The sequence below is a fragment of the Terrapene carolina genome, unplaced genomic scaffold, assembly GCF_002925995.2.
Source record: "Terrapene carolina triunguis isolate 2854851 unplaced genomic scaffold, T_m_triunguis-2.0 Scaffold58, whole genome shotgun sequence".
Taxonomy (NCBI): domain Eukaryota; kingdom Metazoa; phylum Chordata; order Testudines; family Emydidae; genus Terrapene; species Terrapene triunguis.
In genome coordinates this window covers 108722496-108727876 of record NW_020664409.1, presented here as the reverse complement: position 1 = coordinate 108727876, position 5381 = coordinate 108722496, and the positions used below count along the sequence as shown (strand labels likewise).

The following is a 5381-nucleotide window of genomic DNA, read 5'->3' as shown; positions in this document are numbered from 1 at the left end:
CTCCCCCAGCAACACCCCATCCCAGCACACAGCTCCCCTCCCCAGCATCTCCCCCATCCCAGGACACAGCTTCCCTCCCCCAGCATCACCCTCATCCCAGGGCACAGCTCCCCTCCCCCAGCATCTCCCCCATCCCAGCACACAGCTCCCCTCCCCCAGCATCACCCCATCCCAGCACACAGCTCCCCTCCCCCAGCAACACCCCCATCCCAGGACACAGCTCCCCTCCCCCAGCATCACCCCTATCCCAGGGCACAGCTCCCCTCCCCCAGCAACACCCCATCCTAGCACACAGCTCCCCTCCCCTAGCAATACCCCATCCCAGGACACAGCTACCCTCCCTCAGCAATACCCCATCCCAGCACACAGCTCCCCTCCCCCAGCAACACCCCATCCTAGCACACAGCTCCCCTCCCCTAGCAATACCCCATCCCAGCACACAGCTCCCCTAATTATCCCAGCACACACAACTACCCTCCTTCAACGCAGCACACACAGCTCCCCCCCCCACAGCTCCCATCCCACATCCCAGCACACACAGTTCCCCTCCCTTTCTAAACTCGCACAACCCCCCATCCTCCATTCCAGCACATGACTCCCCGCTCCTTCCCTTCCCCTTCCTATCCCTATGGAAAGCCGCAGAGTAGCTCCTGTCCTGATACCGTTCTGTTCTGGCTCCCATCTGTTCCCCCCAGTGCCAAGACAGGATGTGTGGCCCACCCCAGACCCCACCCCAACCTCCCCAGATCTGGGAGCAGCGGGACTCCGGGAGGGGTGATCAGAGAGGACTACTGAGGCAAGAATCTCACCTATCCTGCAAAGGACACAGGAAACAGGGAGTGGGACCCAGGGATCCGGACCCTGTGAGCTGACACAGGTGCAGGGCAGGTGGGGAAGAGAGCGCACAAGAGGACCTGAAGGTGGAGAAACACCCTGGGGCATCCGTGCATGATGCACAGAGGGACAGGCGTAGTGGAGGGTTTTTTTTTTAAAGTCATTCCTCCAAGGCAAGGGGCTGGGGCTAATCTCCTTTGGTTTGCGGCTGGCTGAGGGAGCCGCCTGCTGCTCGGGGATGGGGGTGGGAGGAAAGTGACCAGGTGTGGGAGAAGGGGAAAGAAGCTGGGAGAGAGGGCGGAGGCTCTTGGGCATGAAAAAGTGCCTCTTAGGCATCAGTAAAAGTAACCTGGGGTCAGCAACATCTGTCCCAGTGGGGATTAGAGGGAAGGAGAAGTTCCCTGTGTTTGGGGACGCTGCCAGGTAGCCCGGAACGTGGGACCCCCTCCACTCTCCCTGGGACTGCTCCGTCATGCCCACAGCATGTGCTGCCTCAAGCTAAGTGCCACACCCCCAGCCCCCTGCAGACGCTGAGACAGCAGAACCAGGAGGGATGGAAAAGACCTGCCGGACCAGGATTCTCCAGTGCTCTGGTTGGGCTGGTTGTACAGGTCCCAGGCAATGGGATTCACAGCCTAACGTATCTCACTGTCCGAACCTTCTCCGTGGAATACAGTCGGATCCTTCCCTTGCTCAGCTTCCACCAAGTTACTCTAGGGGTATGTCTAGACATGAGCCACCCAACTCGGGCTTGTGGGGCTTGGGCAGCGGGGCTTTTTCATTTGTTGTGTCGATATCTGGGCTCAGGCTGCAGTCCGGGCTGTAGGACACTGCGAGGTGGGAGGGTCCCAGAGCTCGGGCTCCAGCCCCAATCCAGAAGCCTTAGCCAACACAGCAATGAAACAGGCCAGCCACGGGTTTTTCCTTGCTGTGTAGACATAGCCCTAGTCCCACACCCCAGAAATATCCTAGATACAGTCTAGCTCTGCCTGGCAACTGAGAGCATGTTGAATTATTGTTCCTCTTAGCACGGAGAAGCCTCGACCGAGATCAGCACCGCATTGTGCTCCGCGCTGTATAAACACATTGCAAGAGACAGTTCCTGACCTGAACTGCTTACAACCTAAATGGACAAGACAGGCAAAGGCTCAGAGGGGAAACTGAGAATTATCCCCCATGTTCATTTACACACTTGTGCACTCTAGCATGACCAGGACGTAAATGTGTGCTGCTGGTCATTTTACTGCAGCCTCAGGTTAAACACCACATTTGTGCCCTGCTCCAAACCTTTGTGTGGCATCATCAGTGCTAGAATTTTCAATCCTGTTTGTTAACACGTGTGAAAGAGTTGCCCAGTGGTCAGTGTGCGTTCCAGGTCCCCCTCTGTGCCAACCCACAGAGGGCAGGTGCCGTTACAAAACCTTGGCTCTTCAGCTCAAGTTGCAACAGCTCTTGTTTTTAGCGATCCCCGGCTCCTTCGCAGGCGTGTTGGCCAAGATGGCAGCCATCGCCTACGCACGACTCAAACGTCAAGTAGCCATTCCCCAAAAGGCACGGCTACCAAAAGCCAGGATTAATGAGACCAAACTATATGCGCTGAGAGTTAACCATCCGTCATCTCAATAAACATTCAAGCATTGCCTCACCAGTCTGAAACCAAGCTCAGGAGATGGGAAAAGAGAGGCATTGAGTTAACGAATCATGTAGCTTTTTAATAGTTTTTTTTTTTTTTTAGGTAAATGGGGAAACTCCATGCAAAGCGTCACAGAGTCCCACAGCTCTAATGCGCCCACTGTGAGGGCCAGATCATCCCCTCCTGCTGCTTTCGTGGAAGGGGTAAAAGCAATGGGAACTGCTGGAGGCTGGGTGGGATGAGTCTATGTGCAAACTCTCAGGGTTCCATCAGAGCAAAGGGAAGGGCATAGCAGCAGTATCACAGGGAAATAGCTGTGAGAATTAATGCCACACTCCAGTTATGGGATGCTCTCTTTGCACAATCAGCCATCCTCTGAGGAGAGAGCTAGTGAAGAGTGCCAGCAGAACCACAGGCGTTACAGCTCCAGATGGAGCCATGCCGCTATGGAGCCCAGGGCGTATAACAGACGGACTGAGCTTCTGCACAGATGCCCTTGCCTTTGGCAGATGCCCCTTGATCTGTGGGAGCTCCTTGCAGGATTCAGGCTGTCTGTAGCTCAAGAGGTCTGTACCACTCCTACAACACAGCAACTCTCTCCCTGTGTCACAGAGTGTAACCTCCTTCTGCCTGATCCGTGGGCAGGCAAAATCTGGGCCTTGGTTTCAGGGGGAGAGCAGAGAAAAGGGTAACTGAGTTGAAACTGAAATGCAAAGGTCAGAGTATGAACAGAACGAAGCAGAATCAAGGAGCTTAAACAGCCCCCTCTGGTACTGAATCCAAAGGGCAGCTTGGGAGAGGTTAAGAACTACACCTTCCTCTGTATCGCCTGCAAACCAAAATACCCTTGAAGAAGCAGAATAAAATGGCTTCTTCCAGCCAGATCAAGCGCAGCAGGTGGAGATAGCATGATGGAGACGTAAGAAAGCACAGGAGACTGGAATGCAGGAAGAGCAGTGATGGGGAAGCTATGCCACAGGATGGAGGACAGTAACAGTCACATTTCATAATGCAAATAAGGGCTCAAGGGTCAGGCAAACAGCCAAAGTTCATTGTCACCTGGTTAAAAGAAGATATATATCACAGTGCTGAGTATAGCAGTCGCTGGGCACTTTGTAGCAATGTGGAATTAAGAGTCCATTCCATTCCCAAATGGCCATTGACAGACAGAGAGGGAGTGTACATGATGTTGGTGTAGATAGATTCATAGATTATAAAACCAAAAGGGACCACTCATAGAATCATAGAAGATTAGGGTTGGAAGAGACCTCAGGAGGTCATCTAGTCCAACCCCCTGCTCAAAGCAACCCCAACTAAATCATCCCAGCCAGGGCTTTGTCAAGCCGGGCCTTAAAAACCTCTAAGGATGGAGATTCCACCACCTCCCTAGGTAACCCATTCCAGTGCTTCACCACCCTCCTCGTGAAATAATGTTTCCTAATATCCAACCTAGACCTCCCCCACTGCAACTTGAGACCATTGCTCCTTGTTCTGCCACCTGCCACCACTGAGAACAGCCGAGCTCCATCCTCTTTGGAACCCCCCTTCAGGTAGCTGAAGACTGCTATTAAAACCCCCCTCACTCTTCTCTTCTGCAGACTAAATAACCCCAGTTCCCTCAGCCTCTCCTCATAAGTCATGTGCTCCAGCCCCCTGATCATTTTTGTTGCCCTCCGCTGGACTCTCTCCAATTTGTCCACATCCTTTCTGTAGCGGGGGGCCTAAAACTGGACACAGTACTCCAGATGTGGCCTCACCAGTGCTGAATAGAGGGGAATAATCACTTCCCTCGATCTGCTGGCAATGCTCCTACTAATGCAGCCCAATATGCCATTAGCCTTGGCAACAAGGGCACACTGTTGACGCATATCCAGCTTCTCATCCACTGTATTCCCCAGGTCCTTTTCTGCAGATCATCTAGTCTGATCTTCTGCATAACACAGACCAAAGAACTGCCCTAAATTAATTTCTGTTTGAACTAGAGTAGATCTTGTAGAAAAACATCCTATCTTGATTTAAAAATTGCCAGTCCTAGAGAATCCACCATAACCCTTGGTAAGTTATTCAAATAGTTAATTACCCTCTCTGTTAAAAAGAAGTTGCACCTTAGTTCTAATCTGAATTTGACTAGCTTCAGCTTCCAGCCATTAGATCTTGTTATACCTCTTTCTGCTAGAAGAACCCTCTATTATCAAACTGCTGTTCCTTGTGTAGGTGCTTATAAACTGTGATCAAGTCACCCCCTAACCTCTTTGTTAAGATAAACAGATTGAGCTCTTTCAGTCTTTCACTATAAAGGCAAGTTTTCAAATCCTTTAATAATTCTCATGGCTGCTTCCCTTATCAATTTTCTACAATTCCTAGCATCTGATTTATATTCATTTCTATCAACTTCCACTTAAACCTGCTTTCACTTCACCTCTAAACCAGATTGGTTTTTTAACCAATGCAGCCTTTGTTCTCAATTGTGGCATCTAGTAAAATGTTCTTTAAAAATTCCCAATTATCATTCACATTTTTCTGTTTACATTATTTCTCTCAACTGATTTGGTTTGTCACTGTTTTGAGCTTTATGAAATTGGCCATTTTAAAACCCACATATATATTACTGATTTGGACTTTATTCTGTTTGCACTTAACAACTGAATGGATACATTTGTGTTAGTGATAGACCTGGCCCCAAATCCCAGCTCCAGTTACCTCCAAGCTTCAAAACAAAGTGGGTATGGATCTGGGCTGTTCATCTCTACTGGGTCAAGCTGAAACATCAGATCCAAACACTCCTGCACTGTTCCCATCCCTATTTCTAGACACGGCAAAGCAACTCATACACAGGGCCGGCTCTGGCTTTTTTGCCGCCCCAGCCAAAAAAGCCTCCGGCCGCCCCCCCCCCCCACGGGGGGGGGGGCGGCCG

General features: G+C 51.1%; 1 protein-coding gene across 1 annotated transcript in view; it reads right to left on the bottom strand.

Moving 5' to 3' along the window:
• The window catches only part of ADGRB1 (adhesion G protein-coupled receptor B1), a 279184-nt gene that overhangs the window by 99776 nt on the left and 174027 nt on the right, over positions 1 to 5381 (bottom strand). The gene's annotated exons all lie outside the window — the stretch shown is intronic.